Genomic DNA, 23026 nt, shown 5'->3' on the forward strand with positions numbered 1-23026 from the left:
TTCATAGTCTATAGACTATAGTCTGAAACAAGTCTAATAGGAACCAGCTGTGTTGTGTAACAGTACAACCAAGCCCACAGGTGCAGCGTGTCCTAAAAGGCCACAAGATGGCAGCCTCTTCATGTTTAACTCATGTGGTTTCCCTCGGTCTGCAGAGTTTTTATTTTCCCAGCAGGAAACTCAGGGTAGAGGGGAAGACTGGAAGTAGGGATTCAATCAAAGATCACAAACTAATGAAAAACAATTGACATATATGTGTGTATATATATATATATATATATATATATATATATATATATATATATGAAAACAATTTGCATATGTATGTATATATATATGAAAATAGATATACAAAAAATTATGTAAAATATATATATATAAATGTACTTTGTTTTGTCCTCAGGAAGATGCCGAATGCACAAGCACACGCAGGGCTCGCTCTGCCCCAAAGTTCCATCTGCATTGACTCTGCTGAGCTTGGTGGGTCTCAGGCCACATGGGACCAATTTGAGCCTAGAACAAAAACAGAATAATTTTCTTCCTGGTTGTGGCAGCCACCTCACCTCAAAGGTCTTGTTTGCCCATGCATGGGAGAATTCTTTCTTGTACTTTTTCTCTTCAGCCTTCTAAGTGATTGAAAAGGCATTTTATCTTTTATTTTAAATTATAATTTTAATTTAATTTTCTCCTTTTACCATACATTTTTAACTGTATAACTTACCTTGCTGAAATTTTAGAAAAGGCAAAATAATTTCATTTAATATAGTCATTAAATGTGTTTGAAATTCTTTTATAAAACAATTTTATTTGACACGCCATATATACTACACAAGGAAAATTTTTAAATAACATAAAAATGAAAAAGAATAACATAAAACCATATAAGTATATTACCACCCAAAGATAAAACCTATGAACTGCTTTATAATACCCCACATCCATGTAAATAGAATTATTTTTCAAAATGGGATTTTACTATACATAGATGCTGTTTTGTAGATTGTCTAAAAAAATTTAACAGTATATTAGATACATTTTCCTATAGTCTAAAAAGTATTTCCATAAATTTTAAAGGTTACATAGTATTCTATTCTGTCGATATGCTATAGTGTATTTAATTAAGCCTCTATAACAAATGTGTTTTTAAAAATATTACAATTCTGTAAATGAACAGTTAAAGAGGAGATTAAGAAAGGGTAGAATAGAAGAATGAGCAAAGACAAAAAGTTGAGGGAGAAACACGGAGGGGAAAGCCAACCAAGAAAAGAAAGACAAAAACAAGAAGGAGAAGAAAGGGATATTCAAAAATGAAAAGATAGAAAGGGGTAAAAGAAGAGACAAAAAATAAAAGCAGATATTATGGTCAGTAAACTATCATTTTTTGTCTGTGTTACAAGTTTCAGGCTTCATTTTGCCCTTCAAAATATTAACTTGCTAACAGACAAATGCTCTATAGTTGTTCTTTATCGTAAAGGCTGATTAATTCTCACTGAAGAACATGGTAAAAAATGGTAAGAGTGGATGTTAATAATGAAATCAGTCTTTGGTTACAGTTAAGGAACAGAGAAACATAAGAGTATGATTTGGAATTAAACAGAAAGTCAAATCTCCAGGGGGGGGAAACACACAAAAATATTTCTACTTCTAGTTCATTTCAACAATAAAACTGTGAAGAGAATGTAAATCCCTGATATGACAATTAATATGAAATGACCTGTAAAATAGAATTATTTCATACTTAAAATGAAAAAAAAATGTAGATAAAAAACAAACAAACATGCATACACATTTTAGTACATGCAGACTTAAAGAAGTGGAAGGATATACATACTGAATTGAGACTGGCTGTAAAACTGGACGTCTAAGGGGATGGTAAAAGAATAGACTTTTTTATTGATATGTTTATAGTTTTAGGATTTTTATAGTACGCAATGTATTGTGTTTACAAATAAAAATAAAAAGAACAAAAAGAGAAAATATCAACTCACTAAGCACAGATTATTCGTGAGTAGAAGAGAAGGTGGATGATCCTGCAAAACACCTAAATCATGGCTGACAGGAACTGCCACTCTGGTCTCCCTCCACTGAGTGCTTTCTCCAGCAGTCTGGAAAGGCCTTATTCTCAGCTGCTGTCATGCGACTCTTGTGTCATACTGTGCATTTTAAGCCTCCCTTGAAAAATAATTGTTTGTGAGGCCTGATCTGGACCTCTTTATCTTCAAATAGGTGCAGATAGCAGCATTAAGTTTCATGAAGCAATAGGGTGGATTAGCAGACTCGAGTCATTAATATATGGGTGGCTTAAGAGGGAATAGAAGATTTTAAAATGAAGATCTTCTTTTCTGGGAGTGAGGTAATAGGATGACAAAGTAATGCTGAGGAAAATATTAAGTTGCTCATGTTGCAAAAATAAAGGTCAAAGAATTGGGATTGATCCACTCTAATAATTCCCCTAAATCTTAGAGAGCAGGCTCCTAAGAAACCACAAAGATTATAACAGGAGTCTGTAAGCCATTTTCAATATTTCTTAAAATCGAATGGTAGTCATATATCTTACCACAATAAAGGTGCATAATTTAGCTAAATATCAAGAGTTTTCCCTTGTCTGGAACCATCTCAGCTCATGTAGATAGACATTATTCTATGTCCTGACATAGAAATTCTTATATTTTTAATGGGAAAATAATTATCACTTAAGAAATGGACATTTATTTTGACATTCTCATTTATTTCTTGAACCCTACCCTGTATTTAATTGTCCAGCTTGTTTCCCTTCCCATGTCCCACCTAGTAACTGACCACATTCTTTTTCCTCAGGACCCTCATCTGTACCTGCCATATCTGAGCAGCTCCGGTAAGACCTACCCAGAATTCCAGGCTTCTCTTTCTTGACTCCGGCAGAAGTGCAATGGGATCTACTTTTCTTGATCGGGAACATGTTCTTTCCTGCAGTCAGGCAGACTCTTTGCTCAGACCCTCAGCAAGTATCTGATATAGGGGTGATTTTCCAGCAGCAGCCACCCAGGCTACTGATCTGGAAAAATTAAAAAAATAAAAAAAAAACAGATTATTCGTCATGCCATTTGGAAACTTGGTAAAGCTAAGATGGCTGAGAAAATCTTTTAATAAAGATTGTGGGGGCTTATTTTAAACATGAACATTTTGAATGAACTCTCTCACCTTTTAGTTCTAAACTAACAGGAAGATATACATCTTTTTTTTTCTTTTTACAATCATTGTATCTATCTAGGAGAATCTTCAGAAGATAATTTAGCAATGACCACTTTGGCAGCAACTAAATTATTTTAGAGAGTCTGTTAAGGCTTTGCAGAGATTCAAGAGGAAACAGTGTAATTCTCAATCTCTAGCAATTTACAAGTATGATAAATTGGTTTGTATAATAAAACACAAAGTTGACTAAAATACTGTGCAAAAGGCTATAGAAGGGCAGAGGCAGAATTGCTGAAAAGATTTTATGTTTCATAGAGAGATACTGAAGCTGGTTCCCAGATATTTAATAATTTGTTTTTAAAGAATGGAAAAGAGGAGAACTCCAGCTACAGGAAACAGTATGCGCAAAGGCTGGGAGGCATGAAAAATGCCTCCATGGCAAGATGGAGGACATTAAATACGGTATTATTGCTAGAGTTAAAAGTGGAGAGGACTGTGATGGCAAGAAAATCTGAAAAGAATTTCGAGGCCAGAATATACCATGCCCTGAATCCCAAGCTAAGGAGATTTCTTTCTCTATTCAGTGAGGAGCCATTGAAGGATTTTAACGAAGAAGTATTTTCAGAACTGTGCCTCAGAAAGATTCATCTGGCAACAACAATAAGATAGTAAGATTGGAGGCCAGGAAACCAATTATTAAAATAATACCAATGGCAGATGTTGACAACCTAAAATAGTATATTACGGAAAGAAAGGGACTGCTCTTTGGCCACAAAAACATCTGTAGTATGAGAAGGTGGCCACTGATTTTCCTCTAGTTGTCAATTCCATCTCTCTCATTACCCAGAAGAAAGACTGAAATAAATATTTTTATTCTTTAAAAAAGCTGTAAAAAAGAAACATAAAGAAAAGATTTCTTCGTTTGCTTAAGGAAATGAATAGTGCCCCACAGAGAGGGAAAGCCCTAACAAAATAAAGGCCTGATGTTCACATTTCCAAATGCTATTTTATCCTTTAAATTCTACCTACCATGCAGCCAAAGAAGCAGACCTGAAAATTTACTGCTTCTGGAGAGAAAAATGTCATCTATTGACCTCTTCATGGGAGGGTGAGTTTCACAAGTTTATCCAGGGAAATTAATTTTAAATAAACAATTTAAAATACAACCATGACGAATTTAGGTCACAGAAATCAGTAACCTAAAACTAAAGAATGTGAGGACTTGAGGGACAATTATATATTGCCTATTCTGGAGTTTCCTATCTTTTCATGAGCCAAGACCCATTTTATCTTTTTTTTTCTTTTTCTTTTTTTTTTTAACTTAATAGAGAGCCTCACTCTTTGGTCATGACCATATTTTGTTACCAATTTCATCCAATCACATCCCAGAAAGTCTTTTAAAACTATCAATAACCAGCTACTAGTAGTTTCCATCAACTTTAAAAAATTAATATTATTTCAAGTCATTTATAAATTCCAAGCAAAATCAAACTCAATAGTGATTACTTTCATGGCATTGTGATTTCCATTAAATGTCCAGAGATATTAAGAATAAGTTAATGATTCTTGTCACTACCTTATATTCCTAAATCCTCAAGGATTCCAAGGACCTTAGGTGAGCAACAATTCTAACCTTATTTCAGATGAAAAGGAGGCACAGAGAAGGTAAGGCATGTAAGTATCTTCAACATCCAGAGGCATGTAAGTGTCTTCAACATCCTATAATTTAATCCTAAGGAGCTTTTCAGGCTAAGGAAAGGAGACCAATCTTAAGATCTGTTTCAGTGGTTCTTTGTGTCCCTAGATCATGAGGCTGATTTATATGCTGTCTGACTTCTGACTTATAGGTAGAAGGCCAATGGCTGCCCCTTGAGCCCTGGTTTTCCCTAAAAGTATTTAATTATACCAAAACAGCAGTTGTCTTTGATCCCACGACTTGCTTAGTTAATTTCCCCAGGTTGCTTTAACCCTGCCATCTGGATATATTACTGCTGTCTTTGGCTCACTTTTAAAATAACCATGACCAGGAAAATTTTAAAAATAAAAAATAAAAAGATCAGAAAGAAAAAAAAAAAAAACAGAAAGAAAAAAACACAAAAACAGAAACAATGGAAAAAAGCAAGACAGGACTGATTTTCCTGGAGGAAAAACATCATTGCCTGGTAATTTCGTCTTAGTTCTGGGAAAAGAGCCCTGGCTATGTCACATTGCCCTTGTTTGATGTTCCGCTGCTTTCTTTTCATACCTTTACTCTACTTCTGCCCTCTCTTCTTTCTTGCTATATGGGTAGGAGTTTAAGCATTTCAGGTACCAGGTTTCTATTAAAGAATTCCTATCAGTGCAAAGGAAGGATACAATCAGATTGTTTGATTCTTAACTTATGAATTTGATTCCAGAGATTTAATTCCAGCTATAAATTAATGATCAGAAAAAAAAAAAAAAGAAAAAAAAAAAACCATTTGCAATAACTGGGCACTGTGTCTGTTGATGTACAGACTCCACGTGGCATGAGTAGATAGGTGCAGGATGCATTATTTATATAAGCAGTATTTTCAAATACTCCAGAGTGAGTGATGTGTGCTTATAGAAGGAAGACTCAGACTCCTATATGGCCCCATATCATTTGAGCAAATGCCTTTTATAACTTCCATGCCAACTATTTATTGAATGTATTTCTTAGTGTCTTCCATGACAGTAACAAATATTGGCCTACTCTAATTTTCAGAAAGAGCTCTCTTATAATGAGCAGAAATTGGTCTCCCTGTGGGTTCTCCCTTCTGTCTTAATCATTCTCCTTTTAATCAAATAAAATAAGTGAAATACTTTTCTCCTCTGATGGATCTTTCTGAAGTTTCAGACATGCTATCATAGGTTCTTCTACATTGTTCCTTCTCCAAGAAAAATTTTGCCCAGTTCCTGAAATTGTTTTTCATAAGGCTTATCTCTAGATGCATACCATGTGTGATCTTCCTACCTTTCACGTTACCTGGAAATAAACACAATTCCTTTTTAAAAGTAATATAAGTTATAAATATGTATTGAAGAAAATAGAAAACACAGATAGGCCAAAAGTCTTTTTAAAATTGCATATGAAGAATCTCTATGCAAAAAAAAGGGGGGGGGGGCATTGTTTTTGATATTTTGGCATACAACCTTCCAAAATGATTCACATTGCAAACATACACTGTAAAATTTTAGCAGGATGGTTGAGTGAGGCTGAACTTAAAAAGCAATGCCATCAATGTCTGGCTCTGAAAATGAACATCCAAAAATCACGTTTGAATAGATCGTTTTTCCAGGAATGTCACTTAACTGATTCTTCATAGTTCTGTAAATTTAAGGTTCCTTCTAACCCAATTCTCTAAAGCAGACAGAAGTCAGCAAACTTTTACTGTAAAGTACCAGAAAATGTTTAAGGTCTTGTAGGCTATGTGAGGTCTCTCTCTCCCTTGTTGCTGTTTCTCTTCCATGTTCCTCCCGTCCTTGCTCCTTTCTGTCCTTCTTTTTTCTTTTTCATTTAGAAATTAAAAAAAAAAAAAAGTTTAAAACATTCTTAGTTTATAAGCCATACAAAAACAGAGCACTGACCACATTTTGCCAGTAGGCTGGAGTTTGCCCATCTCTAGTAAGGGAAGTGTTTGATACAGCTTCTCAATTATTCAAAGGCTGCCCCCTCAATACTCCTTGGTATATAGAGCTAACCCTTGAGGAAGATTTGGTAAATCTGCATATTGATCAAGGAGCCTCCTGAGTAGAAAGGAATAGAGAGCTCAAATAACACCCTTTTGAAATAAAATTTTATTGGAGTTTCTCCGATGGGTTGAGCTATTCCTAGCTGAGGTATGATAGCTAGAAAGTATACTAAAGAATCCTGAATTGAACTAAAAGTTAAGAGTACAATAGGCATTTGGATTATTGGCCTGGACCTTTAAATGGCTGGAGAAGAGGACTGACTTTAACATGGTTCACAAGTAACTAAACTAGTTTAGTACAAAGATTATGCTTCCTAACTCATTCTGTGATGCCAGCATTACCCTAATACCAAAACCAAAGAGAAAGACATTAGAAGAAAAGAAAACTACAGATTCATGAACATAGGCTAAAAAATCCTCAACAAAATATTAATATTAGTGTTTGCCGGGGTGAGTGGGGGAAGAAATAAATAGACCAAGCATAGATGACTTTAGGGCAGTGAAAATACTCTGTATGATACCATACTGATAGATACCTGTCATTACACTTTTGTCCCAACCCACAGAACATACACCAAGAGTGATCCATAATGTAAACTAAGACCTTGTCTGATTATGATATGTCAAAGTACGTTCATCAGTTGTAACAAATGCACCACTCTGGTGGGGGATGGTAATATTGGGAGGTCATAGGTGAGTGTAAGCAGGGAGTATATGGGAAATCTCTGTACCTTCCCCTCAATTATATTGTGATCCTAAAACAGCTCTAAAAAAATAAGTCTTAATACAAAAAATGAATTAAGGCATAAAATTTGAGTTTTTAAGCAAACCTGGGATACTGAAAACTTTGTATGTCACTATGAACTCGATAGCTTCCTAATATTTAAAGATTTTTCTCATGAGATTAGTGGTGATATTTACAAATGAAACTTTTTGGTATCCTATCACGAACTGTGTCAGCATTTGAGAGATATGCATAAAACAGTGAACCAATATTAATTTAGATGGTCAATGCATGATATTACAAAATCATTCCTAGGTAAAAAATACTTTCGAAGTACAAGACCAATGAATTGTAATGTAACAGATTATGAGAAGTTCATTGATATGATCTCAAATTCCATTTTGCAACTAACGTTTAAGGAACTACCAGTTGTCAATTTTTGACATATCAAAGAAGATTGTATGCAACATTTTGATTTTCTTATAATCTTCAACCAAAATAGTTGATCACAACAAATTGAATGCAGAAGCCTATGTGACAATGTAGGTCCTTTTTTTTATTAAACCAGATATTAAAGACAGATGAAAAATATAAAACAATGCCACTCTTTGTGCTAATTGTCTTTGTATGTTTTGGAAAACATAGATTTTCTTTAATAAAATAAATATTATTTTTGTTAAGATGCAACGGATTTTACTATTCTTATTTTTATGTGACTTAGTAAACATTTTAAAATTTCTCAATGTTAGTTCTTAATACAGTAACTATAAATAGGTATAACTCAGGTAAACAAAAGCTCTTTCAGATCCTCGATAACTTTTCAGAGACCCTGAAACCCAAAAGTTGAGAATTATAACGCTACCTATTCTGCTTCTCAAAAATAAAACAGATGTGCTTACTATCCTGCCCTCAAGTAACTTGCCTCTTAGAGGAAAGGAAAAGCTAAAAAGTAGATAACATATATATAAATAAAATACATAAAGGAAAATGTTTTGGAGTAAATACAATCAGGATTATGATGATAATAACTAGAGGGAGAATAAGAAAGGTGTGACTTTAACTAGATTGGTCAGGGACGGCCTCTTTGGAGAAGCGACAATCAAGCTGAGATGTGAAGAATGAGAAAATGCCAACAATGTAACAAGCTAAGCTAAGAGAACAGTGATTTGGACATGGAGCATAGTAAAAATGAGATAGTAAAAATGTTTGGGTTAGCTTCCAGAATTATATCATCCCAAAGTCCACACTTTGCTTTCCTTCGCGTGAACCATAACTGATTTCTCTTAAGCCAGCTATGCTCTGGCCCTTGGAACAATCCATCTGGAAAATGGAGTCAAGATTGTTTTGATTGTTCCTAAACAATGGCTTCAAATTCAGTTAGTTGGCAGGTTAATTAGGAGCTTGTGGACAGTCTTCCATTGTGCTAAGGAGTAGAACTCTGCAGAGCAATGCTTGTCAGCAGTGCCAGGAAACTGCTATGGCAAGAAGTAGGAAAAGAGTGGAATTTAATTTTATAAGGAAAAGACTTAAGTGGGACCTATAAATTATGTAGCAATTTTTCTATACCTTGGCCACAATCTGGAATTTTTCAAAATAAATTATTTGAGCCAATTTCACTGTGGCTGTGAGTATTACATCGTGTGCTGTGGTCTCTGAAGGCTGTGTCTTTTGCTGAGCTGGCATTCTGAAAAAACTGTTGTGACCAACGGAAGGCAGTGGCAGTTCCCAGGGAACATGTTCTCTTATTTCCCACTCCCCAAGACACGTATGGAAAGCTCAGAGGAGGAAAGCTAAATGACGTCTGTGGAGTAAGTGAGGGAAACCAGAAGCATTGTTTGACTACATGATGGGATTTCCTTATATTTCCCAAAGTCAGAAAGTTATATATCATCTCTCTTCCTGGAGTTAGCCTTTATAAAGCAGTGATTGGACAAACATTAAAGGAAGACACGAGTCGGTATCACAGAGCTATCCTGCGTGTGGAAGCACTAATCAGATGTGGTGGAAGACCACGGAGTAGAAGATGCTCAAGCATGACAGATACAAAAATGGCTGGGTGACTAGGACAGGTCAGGCAATCAGTGATGTGATTTACAAATCACACCCCTCACACAGTCGTGCAGTCAGGAGCCTGTGTTCAAGGTTGGATGTTCTGTGGAAAGAACTACAGGCACTTTCTCCCTTATGACAGGTAACGAGGCAATTTACCTCCAGCTTCCCTTCCATTTTCCTCTGTTACCTTTTCCTTCATAAAAAGATATTTATTCTCAAAGTTTTTATTACCCCTATGCCAGTAACTCAGATATTTGTCTCCAATCTTGACCTTCTCTGGGTACCTTCCTTTATGTTTCTCTGGATAAAGGATATTGCACTGGATATTGCACCACAAAGCCACATATTCAAAATACCACAGAGCCGAAACCAGCCACTCTGCCCTCAATGTTGATGTCACCATCTGTCTTCCCATTTTCTGCTTTTATTTTCCAGGTTTTTGGGAGTCAAAATCTGGAAGCTATTGATGGTTTGTATACTTTATTGCTCACATCAACTCTGCCAGTACCACACTGTAAATAACTGGTGGAGCTGACATTTAAGCCTTGAGCCGAGAGAACCTAGAGCTTATAAGCATATATCTCGGCATCAGAAGGAGATCCCAAAGTCCTCTGCATTCAGCTGGGCTTGATTCTCTTTTTCAGGACAGTAAAGTTGTGAGAACAACTCTAAGATAAGATTCCTCAGCATGAAGATCACCTTAATGGAAACACCCTAAAGAGGAAATTCATGAATTTCAATTTGCTGACCTCCCTGAAATGGACTTGGAATTCCTTCCCCCCCCCCCACCCCCAGGACTTAGCTATGTCAGTTATTCCATTAAAATGTCTTTCATTCTCCTTCCTACCCTTACCTGCTGTCCCTACCATCACTAGAGTCTAAATTCATATCATCTCATACATAAGTTTATTCATATATTCCCAGCTGTTCTCTCTGTTTACAGTTTTAGCCTATTTAAGACACTCTATAAAGATAACAATCTGTGACTACCTATTGCTCAGAAATCTGCAATGGTTCCTTCTTCCACTGCCTCAACTTCAAAATTCTACATGAATTGAATAACTGCTAATTGAGGCAACTCTTGTTTTAATTACTTCCTAAAATGTATCCCTTAATGAGAACAGCCTAGAAATTTTACAGTATGGACTCAATTATTCCTGCTGCTATGTCTTTAATCAAGCTTTTTCTCCCTTAGAGAATATCTTCCTTACGTCTTTGCACTTTCTCTCGCACCATTGTATCTTCATAAAGAGCCAAGAATCATTATGAAAATATCAGTCTATCAGAGATAAGGCACTTAAACTATTTAAAAGATGAATGCCCACTTATGGAGTGGAGGAATTCATTTTAGGGCAATGATGGTTGAGCTAGTCATACTATGCACACATTCAATGTTTTTCTCCAAGAACTTATGCCAGAGTCTTGAGCAGAAACAATGGTAAAAATAAAAGTGATTCTACTAAAATTTCTATTGAGACCTTGAATGTGATGCCTTATAGCCTGTAGAGGACATGGGAGAATAAAGAATAAACTGAAGAAAAGATGGCAAAATGACAGGAATATTATGAATGCATAAAAGGAGGGGCAGAAAGCTAACAAGCTCACATCAGGAAGGTAGGAGAAGCCAATAAAACATCAGAGGTGATGACTAGAGGCATGACTCAGAACTGAGTAAAGTGAAAATGGCTGGTACCAGAACATGGCGGTAGAAATTGCTACATTCCCTACGTTCAGTACACTTGCCTGAGGAAATGGCACAAATACCAATGTTAACTAAGAGGAACGACTTCACAAGCACCAGAGGTATTCTCTGAGGACTTCATAAATTCACTGGGAAGGAGCAAATTTCAAAAAGCACTAATCCCATGATTCTTATAATTGTGTTAGAATTGAATTAGAGAAATGCAACTTTGCTACTGTGTTTGGAAATTAATTTAAGCTGTAAGCTAATGAGGCCTAGGGAACACGAACTTGAGTTTTACCTAGGATGACTATATATGTCCCTGTTTCCAGGAGTAGCCCTACTTTTATTTCACAAAAGTGCCTAAGTATGGAAGAAAAATTATAAGTTTTTCATCCAGTTTTTCCTTCCATACTATAATATTCACCTCTCCAGATGAGAGATGTTTGACTCTGATCTGGCTAAAGACCCCAAACTTATAGGACCTGGAAGTGAGCTTCAACTTCAGTGCTTCTATCTGAACAAAGCTTAACACTGGAAAGAAACTGATGGAGATTAGTGCTAAATTCTTGGATGATATAATTTTTTTCATCAACTTCTTAATGGATGAAAAGTTCTTCAGAATCTCTTTTGCTTCTATCTTACTTTCCAAGTGATTTTCTTCCATTCTCACATTTGTTTGTTTGTTTGCTTTTCACTTATTTGTTTGTGAGGTGACATGGTTAGGGGAGGGTAAACAATCATGATTGCTACTGTCAGCCAATGGTCATTGGTGTCAATTCAACATCACCAGAAATCCCCAATTTTGGGTGCAAAAAAGAAGGACACTTTTGTGCAAACAGCTCAGTTGTGATATAGCACAGGCTGCGAGCACAGCTCAATAGTGTTACAGATCAATTATAAAGCAGCACGGCTATGAAACAGCATGGCTGCAAGGTGGGCTCAGGGCGAGACCCCTCTCTGACTAGATAGCTCAGCTCTGCTCCATCTGCTCCAGCCCTATCTGCCTTGTGGAAACATTTTTGGTATTTCAGCTCCAGCTGGGAAAACAGTCTTCAGTCTTTGGTGGAAAGGGAAAGTGTGCTCCCTGAGCCAGAGGGCAGCTGACATATATAGAGAGAGGTCCCTGCCCCTAGTCCCTGATTATTCCGTTCTCATGCAAATGAGGACTCCAAATCTTCACAGTTTGGTCCAAAAAGCACGTTCTGATTGGTCAGAATGAAGCCATTCTGATTGGTTGGTGAAGATCCTGATGGAGGACTATGGCTGCACAGCTCCAATTAGATAGGGAAAGTCTCAGTGCTATTGGTTGAAATAGGATTCCAGGAACTGCTTTATAAGAGATGGCTAAAATGGCAGAAATATAGTGCAGGAAGGCAGTTTGGTGCAAGAGGCCGAGAGCTTAGTGCAGGCTTCTCCCTGAAGTACAGTTTGTATAAGAGGCCCCAGTATAGAAATAACTGGTAGGAACTTTTTTTTTTTTTTTTTTTAATTTGAGCACAGTTAGCCACCAGGAGACCCTCTTAGTAGCTGTCTTCTTTCTCAGGGTCCATACTACTAGTTTCCCTTACATTTTAACATCTGAAGTTTGCTATGTCATTGGAATACCACAATTATCTTGCAACTAAGAAATACTTATCCCCCATTTTACAGGTGAGGAAAACGGAATATCATGTGATTTATCAAGTTAGAAATAAGCAGCATAGAGATCCCAAGGCAGGTCTATACAACATTAGTCTAGATTTCTTTCCACTATACAAGGTTGCCTGAAAGTTTCCCCATAGTTTCCTGCATCCTGAGTACTTGGCAAGGGAACTTCTGTAAAGTTAGCACATGTTTCATTTTGTAATACACAACTCGGCACTTAATTCTGTGGAACAGCAAGCAGGCTTTGTAAGGGCTCAGTTGAAGAGCAGAAAAATTACTTTTCTATTCCATACTTCCAATGTCTTTTAAATTACATAGTATATTCATGTCGATATTCAGACTACAATTTGCACTACATCAGTTCCACACAACTTCAAGGTGCATGATATATAAAAAGCACATATTTTTATGTATGTGATTTTATATACATGATTTATTAATATATATGTGACATATATGTGAGATTACATACACACACTAAAGAACTAGTACACTAAGGTTATATATTATTACTAGCATCTACCAAGTAGCCTTATATTAATACTATGTAGTTTTAACAGCCAGAATGTTTGAGCCCCATGAGTAAATAAGCATCTTTAAAAGTGTAACATTTGGGAAGAAATGATATATAGCATGCAAAAATGGACTTTGTTAGTTATTTGTTTCTCTAAAGTATACCTTCAACTTTTATTAATAATGGATATTCCATATATTTTGGGAGAAAAAAAGTATATTCTTTGGCATAAAAGATATATAATTCTCTAAGAGACTGAACTCAGAAATCCTGATGGCAAGAAATAAAAGTGGAGCACAGTTTGCAATCAAATTATTCTGGGCAAAATATCCTGGTTTCTCAGACAACTTTATTTCTTGGACAGCAGGTACAAAGAAAAGAGTAACTCACACTCCTTACTTCATTGCATATGATACTCAATTACTCCAATAAGGCCCTTTTCTTATTTTATGTAATTGTATTTATTTTATTATTATACTCTTTTTCATCCTCACCCCACTATAAATTCCCTACCCCTGTAGGGAAGGGTGACCTATTCTGAAATGCTCAAAGAGTATATATGAAAAATATATAGCATTATTTTACGTGTATTTATGTTTTAATCTATATAAAAAATGTTAGTTTTTAGCTCTTTTTTCAATTCTCTTTCTTTTTTTCTTTTTTTTTACTCAAGACACTGTCCACTTAAAGCTATGTTGTTGTGTCATCAATCTAGTTTATTACTTCTAACTGCTGCATAGTACTTCATCACTATAAATGTGTCCCTCTGGGGCCCAGTGGCACATCTCCCTGGTCACCTGTGCCGGGTGTTTTTAGAGTGTCCCTTGTGTGGGATGTATGTGCCCCCTTGTTATTGTTGAGCCTTGACTGCTATTGGCTTGTCAGTGGGTGTGATTGACCCTCAGGCTGACTGACTGGGGGGTTTAGCCATGTCCACATCCATAGATTACGAGCTACTATGCAGGAGGTCTTACCCACAGAGCGGGATTTGACCCAGCAAGTTCTGGTGCTTGATGGGATTGCCCTTTGTGTGTGCTGCTTGTGCGGCTAATTGCGTGGTGCTCAGCTGTGGTCTGAAGCTGACCTCCAGGTATGTAGCTTCTGGGGCCTCTTGGGAGGGACTCTGGTGTAGGCTCAGGTCAGTCACTGCCTGTGACTGTTCAGGGACTACCTGGTAGTAGCCACAAGCAATCCATGGTTGTTCACTGCCTATATATAGTTGAGCCTTGATTGCTATAGACCAAGAAGAGGGGTGAGAGGCTGTGCTGCGAACCAAGGATGGCTACCACCAGTACCAGGCCTGGGGTAGCCCAGGACACCCGGAGACCTGCTGCTGCCCGCGGGCTCCCACAATAGCCAAGACTTTTATCTGGATATTTATACTGTATTCATCAGTGAGATAGGACTACAATATTATTTCTTTAATCACCTTGCCTAGTTTTGGAATCAATTTTCTACTATCATTATAAAATAATTTAAGCAACTTTTTTCTATTTTCTTCAATAATTTTTATAAGGTAACGCTTATCTCTCTCTCTTGAAAGTTTAGTAGAACTCATCTTTAAAAGCACTTCTCCAGCACCTTTTGAGAAGCTTGATGAGAAGGGGTATTTGAGATCAATATTTCTATTTACTTAATTAATCGTTAATATATTCAAATTTTCTGTGTTTTATTTCATTTTTTGATAGTTTATGTCTTACCAAATACTTTTTCATTTTATCAAAGTTTTCCATAGGCTGTATCTCTCTATTATGCATTTCTTCCTATAATACTAACTCCCTCAAAGGGACACTCTCATTTCCTTCTTTTGTCTTATTTTTCACTCTGAAATTCTAGATAAAAGAAGACATATATTTATATACCATTATTATTTTAACTTTGGAATCAGTTTCAAAAACTTATAATAAAACTTGTGTCTTCTTTGAACAACTTGCAAGAAGTGTCCATTCAAAGTAACAGAAAGAAGACAAAGCATATGAACACCAATGCAGGTAGGATAACATATTAGGTGGAAGGAAGATGAGGATCAGTGAGAAAGGATGTTGGAGTTTTGAAAAGAGAGGCAATGGTAAAAATAGGAGAAAGTTGCAATCTGATGGTAAAGTAGAATGCGTTTTAAATTGTCATCTTCATAAATTAAAGTGCAAAAGAATCTCCAGGACCTTTATATTCAGATTCATGTGGCCTACTCCTTGATAATTCTGAAACCCTTGTGGCTCACCCTTGGAGAAGCCTTGAGTTAATAAGAATGAAATGGAGCAATGGGGGATTCCTTTCTCTAGATTGGAGCAGCATTAGAGCCATAAATTCTAAGGAGCATGGCTCTCTCCAGGGACTTGGTAAAGATGAAAAAGCAGGAATGTGGATTTCATTTCCAGGCAAGAAGGATATCCAAGTATTAGCACTATCTCCAGATATATGTGTGGGATGGGATAAGTTTGGGAGCCAGGATATAGAGTCAAAGGCATTTGAAAGGTAGAATCCATTATAAAACAAGCATATAGTCTGAACAAGGGTCAATCCAGAAGTCCAGAGTGATAATAACCAAAAAGGAGGCAATAGAACTGCAAGTGGAGACAGCAAGCTCAAAAGAACGGAAAAGAAGAGAACAGAAATGTAGAAACGAGAACTCTTCATGGCATTTTTCCAGCTTATCCATTGTAACCAATGGGGTTGGTAGGAATGGCAGATCTGGTCAGCAGATGGCTTCTGACCAGAAACTGCTTTAAGCCTCAGATGTATGTGAATTGTTCCTCTTAGATCTGTGCAGCACAAAATTTGCACAACCAGAGTTGGCATCTTGGGGTTCATCTTAAAATAAGAGATCCAAGGAGGCCCCCAATGTAAGTGCAAAGATTCCTCCTATCAGCTAAAGGAATTATCTAAGGGTACTCTTCTTTCATTTTATAAACTAGACTTGAAATCTATTTTAAAGTAAAATTTAATAATAACTAATGAATGCCAGCCATGTAAGTTTTCTAAATAACTTACATGGACTTTTACTTAAAACTAAAAACAAACAAACTTATGAAGTTGATACAAGGATTACCCCATAGGAAACCGAGATACAGACTAAGTAGACATGTTAAGAAATAAATGAAAACTCTATTATTTAAAATTCTATTATTTATTTTAGTTACTATGACACTGCTAAAAACTATAAATTTAAGTGAGAGGAGAATCATAGCAAAATGTTAACTGTTGAATACTATGCTTTAAAAATATATACAAAATAGGTGAGTGAAAATAGTAAAAAAAAAAAAAAAAAAAATCTGTCTGCTTATGTAAACTCTATAGAATTGCCCAGAGTTTTGAACTTAGATCTCTTTTTAAAGGGACCTGTGGACCATTTCAATGTCATTTCTAATGGTGTGAGTTGTCACAAACCGTTTTCATCCCTCAGAAAATTATGGTGGCAATTAGAAAGCAGAAAATTGGATAAAGGAAAATTAGACCTAGTTAAAATTCTTGTTGAGTGAGACAGGAAAGAATAAACAAACATGGAGCCGAGTTTGCCCCATGCAGACACTTTTCTGACCCATTTGCTTATGTCCACCCTGCTCATCCCTCAACCTCCCTCTTTTCATGAAGTGGAGACAACAAGGGACCTGGAGAACACCACTTCATCAAGCATGTCAGAGTATTTGACTAAATGCTTTTATTATCCTGTGGTTGGGGAAATGTGACATAGGAATAAGGATTCAGGCTGTGGAATCAGACTTGACTCTGGATTTGAAGTAGTCCTCATGTGCCGAGAAATGAGTATTACTCACCTTAAAACTCACCATGGAATAAAAGCACTAGAAAGTCCGTAACTGGAAGATAAACCAGTAACCAGGATGAAAGGCACATACCTCCAGGGCTGACCTTCTGTTGGCACCCTACTGCATAGTTGTACCATAGGTAAGATTTTGAAATATTGTCTTTGGTCTGTAAGTCTCCACCCCAAGCCAGCCCACAGACCTCCCAACAGCCTAGCAGCTGCAGAATACAAACTTGGTGTAGCAAGGGAACTCCAGAGTCTCGACCTGAGGCTAGCCACGGTGCCCATTCTGATTGTTTGGTGTCCATGTTAAACCAATTGCTAAATATTTTTAGTAGTACCCCTGCATGTTCCCAGTTCATAGGGTGTCCTCTGGCTCTTTTATTAACCAACTGAGGCTCAGCCATAAGAAACCAAGAAAAAAGTGATGGGTTTGCTTTCTCTAGATCACTCCCATGCAACCGCACTCACGCTACCCACAGCTTTCCATAGGGAAGAGAAGCAGGTATAATGAACCTGAACCTGGGTTTCCCACAGCAAGGCACTATGAAACATATGGCTGAATATGTCATTGGATGTTTTCCTTTAAAGCTGCATGGTGAAGTGAATATGCAAAGGTTTTGGTGCTAAAAAGATCTGGATCCAAACCCTATCTATCTCTGGCAACTTATTTAAACTTTTATGCTCCATTCCGTCATCTGTAAAAATTGTAACTAATAATCAAAACAGTTAACATATACTAGTAACTCAGTGGTTACTAAGTACTGCAGGATTTATATGAATCGTCTTATTTAATCCTCACAATAACCTGATGAGGTAGGCACTCTCATTCCCATTTACAATGAGAAAATGCAAAGTGCTGAGATATTAAGTTGCTTGTCCTTGTTCTATACCACACAGCTATTAATAGGAAAGCCAGAATTTGGACCCTGTTAGTCTGATTCTTGAGTTCATGCTCTTAAACGCTGCCCCCAAAGAACCTCGGGTAGTTACTATTATTACAATGATAACCAAACTTCTAAGGACAAGAATCTTATTTGCTAACAAGTACTTACATGATTTAGCTCTTTGAAAATTACCCTAGAAAATATAGGCTGCATATTTTTAGGCTCTTTTCCAACCAGATTATTCTACAATACCCCAATATCCAGTATGTGTCTTCAGAAGCTTCAGAAACACAACTGCTTCTAGTACTCATAGAACTGATTATAGCACTTGTGGTCATAGTCTAACCCTTCCAGACTATGAAATTCTGTGTGTTCATGGCCAACAGAGAAGATTTGATCCTAATGGAATAAAAACAAAAAATAAGCTTTAGAGATGGCAGTATATAATGAAAAGCAGCTGTCACATGAGAGTCTGTTTTGTCTAACTGTGATGTCCACATATGCACTGAATTTCTTAGGTCCTGGTATCCATTTTTTCAGGCATGCCTGGTCTGCTTCTTGGCTTATTTTGCTAATACCCAACATCGTCTCTTTCTCTGAGTTTAAGTATTATTTAATCCTGTCCTCTCTAATGAGAAGACAAGTTATGAGGTCGGACAATTAAGTTCACAAACTCATCCTAGAAAAAATGCTATGTACCTCATTGCTGAATATCACTATGGTCACTTACAATGTACTCCCCTTGGGAAGCTATGCACTGACACCAGTGCCTAGTCCATCCTTCAAAGCAATTTTGGAACTCTTTTTCTGGAATGGCCATCAGAGCTGTTGTCATATTACCCTTGATGTCCTAAATGTCATCAAAATGCCTTCCTTTCAATATTTCCTTTATCTTTGGGTAAAGAAAGAAGTCATTGGGGGGTCAGATCAGGTGAGTAGGGAGGGAGTTCCAATACAGTTATTTGTTTACTGGATAAAAACTCCCTCACAGACAGTGCTGTGTGAGCTGGTGCATTGTTGTGATGCAAGAGCCATGAATTGTTGGCGAAAAGTTCAGGTCATCTAACTTTTTCATGCAGCCTTTTCAGCACTTCCAAATAGTCAACTTGGTTAACTGTTTATCCAGTTGGTACAAATTCATAATGAATAATTCCTCTGATATAAAAAAAGGTTAGCAACATTGTTGCAACAAGTTCACAGACTTAATTGTCTTACTCCGTACTTAGACCTTAAGAAAAACATGAAAAAAGAAAAAGAGTCACTTTCCATAGAGCTTCATTGCTCCAGAGACCAAGGGAGGGGCACTGTCATGAGAGATAGAACAGCTCTGAGAATAGGTACGTGACCTCGGTGTGTGTGGAAGGTGATAGAAATCTAACCCAAGACACAACATTTACCATACTGATTCTATGGAGCAAGCATGTATATCGTTTTGCTAAAAGTCTTGGAGTGGTTGTTTTGCCAATAAATTCCACATCTATGCCATGATGTTGTTACTCAGATTCAATGGCTACATAAACCATATTGATCTTCTTCGTGCCAGGCCGGTATTAGATTCAGAATGTGAGTCATTCATTGTTCTAATAAGCACCTACTATCAGGCTCAGTTCCTGCTGTCAAGGAGCATACAGTTTGATCGGTCAGATGAGGTAAGTACATAGACGCCTAGAACACAAACTTTGAAAAAGTGTATAGCAGAATGGCAGAGAAAGAGCTGCCAAATAGACAGATAATGTAGCACAAAGAAATCGACATGACACCTACTGGACTTGTGTTTAGCATGAAGGTGAAGGGGAGCCAACCAACCCCACCCCCCTGTGTGTGTTAGGGCACTCCTTCAGCAGGGTGGAGCGTGGATTAGAAAGTAGAGAGACCAGGAAGAGATTTTAAAGACAAATTCATACAGGAAATAAGGGAAATTTTAACTGAAACTGGAAGTATGTAGATAGACTAACAGTTAGAGAAGGAGGCAGGGGCAGAGCTGGAAAAGGATTTTTGGAAGATGAAAGATTATGGAGAAGGGAGAATATGTGATGAAGGGGAAGAACCAACAGGGGGAAAAAAGGATGCAGGGAAGAGATGTTAAGTGATAGATCAAGATGGCTCAATAGATAGAAGGTTCTAGAATCCAGATCATGGGCAAACGGATACGTTTTGGAAAAAAGTTGGACAACTTCCAAACTAAAGGAATGAAAGCAAAAATGCTTATATGTGCATCTGTTTAAAATATTTCTTAGCTGTTTAATTTATTTGCTTTCACTCAGCACATGACTGCTTATGCTCCCCTTGACACCCACCAAAAAAACGCCAAAAACCACCTTTAGAGTCTCGTGAGATCTACAATGTGGGTTCCTATGAGAAGTCCGGGACTATTAAAGCTGTGCAAACAGTATTCCCAAGACAAGGACTTCTGTCCTATGTATTTCTTTTTTAATAAAATAAATCTGAATCCTCTACCCTATGAATTTATTCACAAATTGTAAATTTTTTTACTTCATAATTACAGAATATTAAAATATATTTACGCCATATGTTATTTCATATAGATATTATTTAATCAAAATAAGGATCTTATTAAACTGGAAAGAGGTGCTCCTGTTTTCCCAAAAGCTCATAACTAGTTGATTTTTCTCATAGTATAGCTTTTAAAACACTTTTGGGAGAAACTTAAAATTTTTGAGACCATATCATAAGGTGAAAGGAAGATGTGAGATTATTATATTCATAAATTAAGTTATCAAAAAAATATCTTTTTTCCTATTTAAAAGACTCAAGCTGGTTTTCCTTGACGCAAAGAAACTCCTTATAAGTTCCAGTCAAATGACTGTGAAAATTATTCCAGTAAAATAACCTCTGTGTTATCCAGCAGATTATCCACTGGAATCATGTGAGCCACCAATTGTACACACGAATAAGTAAAATGCAAATTGGTGTTCAGGGCCTGTATTACTTTTCTAATGATGTGTAACAAATTAGCACACACTTAGTTAACTTGAAAGAACACACACTTATCTCACAGTTCCATGAGTCAAGAGTCTGAGAACAGCTTAGTTGGATCTTCTGCTCAGTTTCTCATAAGGCTGCCATCAAGGTGTCAGCCAGGCTATGGCCTCATCTGAGGTATAAATAGAAAAACATCTACTTCCAAGCTCTCTTAGGTTTTGGCAGAATTCATCTCCTTGTGGTTGTAGGACTGAGGTTCTTTTTTTTTTCTTCCCTGGCTGTTGGTTGGAGGCTGTTCTCAACTCCTAGAGTTGCAGTTTCTCACCACCTGGCCCTTTCTATAAGTAGTTCAAAACAAAGCAGTTTACTTCTTCAAACCAAGAAGGGAAAAAGTCAAGAAGTACCTCTCGTGTGCCATAGCAAGATGAATATATGCGTGCATACACACACACTCACAGAGTAACAATCACAAATTGTCACATCTCAGGAGTGACATCATCCCATCACATTTCATCATCTTTGCCATATGTTATCTGTTAGGAACAAGTTGTAGGTCCCAGACAAACAAGGTATGAACATGGGGACCTCCCTAAGTTCTGTCCACCACAGTCCCTAAGACACAAACAGTTCTTTGGCAGGTGAAAGGAAAACTTATTTATTTTAATGGAATTTTAAAATCAAGCACATATTTTGACACTATACTTCAAAAATGATACTGTTTCAGAATACATGCATGAGGAGTTCTCATTTTTTTACAGTTACGTTTTATAGATAAAGATACACTATTATCTTTAAAGGAAAAAAGCAAAGAAAAAAGAAGAAAGTATAACATAACTTCTCTATTAAGAAAAAGGAGCAAAAAATGATCAAGAGGTGATTTCTTTTGCTTACTACTGAATTAAGTGGGCCCACAACTTAAGGAAAGAGCAACATAAACAATAGTATAACGAGCACTGGGAAAGAGCATTAGAAATGACACTGCCAAGAAAAAAATAAAAAAACCTCACATTTCTATTTATCACACAAAATTCTTCATATTGGAGCTCCTCAGGAACTCTGAAGACCCTCCAAGAAATTCAAATAAAAATCTCTTGCTGAAGCATGAATAGGATATTACATATATCCAGAAAAAAATTTAACAAATTCATGTTCGTGTACATAGTATATTTCAATTACAAAACATGTGTATGGCATATTGAATAGTTTAAAAATATAGACACATATGTATATAGGCCTAGATAGATACTTATAGAAATATAGATATACGAAGTTCTAACAATTAAGTTCGCGAATTTGTTGCAGTGATATTGCTAACATTTTTGAGATCAGAGGGATTGTTCATTATAAATTTGTACTAACTGGACAAATAGTTAACCGAGTTGACTATTTGGAAGTGCTAAAAAGGTTGTATGAAAAAATTAGATGACCTGAATTTTTTGCCAACAATTCACGGCTCTTGCATCACGACAATGCACCAGCTCACACAGCACTGTCTATGACAGCGTTTTTATCCAAGAAACAATAACTGTATTGGAACACCCTCCCTATTCACCTGATCTGGCCCCCCCAATAACTTCTTTCTTTATCCAAAGATGAATGACATATTGAAAGGAAGACCTTTTGATGACATTCAGGACATCAAGGGTAATACAACAACAGCTCTGATGGCCATTCCATAAAAAGAGTTCCAAAATTGTTTTGAAGGGTAGATTAGGCGCTGGTGTCAGTGCATAGCTTCCCAAGGGGAGTACTTCAAAGGGGATCGTAGGGATATTCAGCAATGAGGTGTGTAGCACTTATTCTACGATGAGTTCGTGAACTTAATTGTCACACGTTGTATACATAGAGATACGTATTTCTAGATGACTTCTCCTGTGGGGCAGAGAAAATCAAGTGTGTTTGAGAATGGCCTATTAAATGGGCTTCAGTATGGCCAGGAGAGAAGGCCCAAA

General features: G+C 36.7%; 1 long non-coding RNA gene across 2 annotated transcripts in view; it reads right to left on the reverse strand.

Annotated features, from left to right (window-relative positions):
* Positions 1 to 393: 393 nt before the first annotated feature.
* Positions 394 to 23026, reverse strand: part of LOC141572250 (uncharacterized) — a 146923-nt gene continuing 124290 nt past the window's right edge. For both annotated transcript variants that reach the window (XR_012497557.1, XR_012497556.1), the window contains exons 2-3: positions 2866 to 3034; positions 394 to 513 (exon numbers count right to left, since the gene is read on the reverse strand). This is a non-coding gene — a long non-coding RNA (uncharacterized LOC141572250). The remainder of the gene's footprint in view (positions 514 to 2865; positions 3035 to 23026) is intronic.

The sequence above is a fragment of the Rhinolophus sinicus genome, linkage group LG06 (assembly GCF_036562045.2).
Source record: "Rhinolophus sinicus isolate RSC01 linkage group LG06, ASM3656204v1, whole genome shotgun sequence".
NCBI lineage: Eukaryota > Metazoa > Chordata > Mammalia > Chiroptera > Rhinolophidae > Rhinolophus > Rhinolophus sinicus.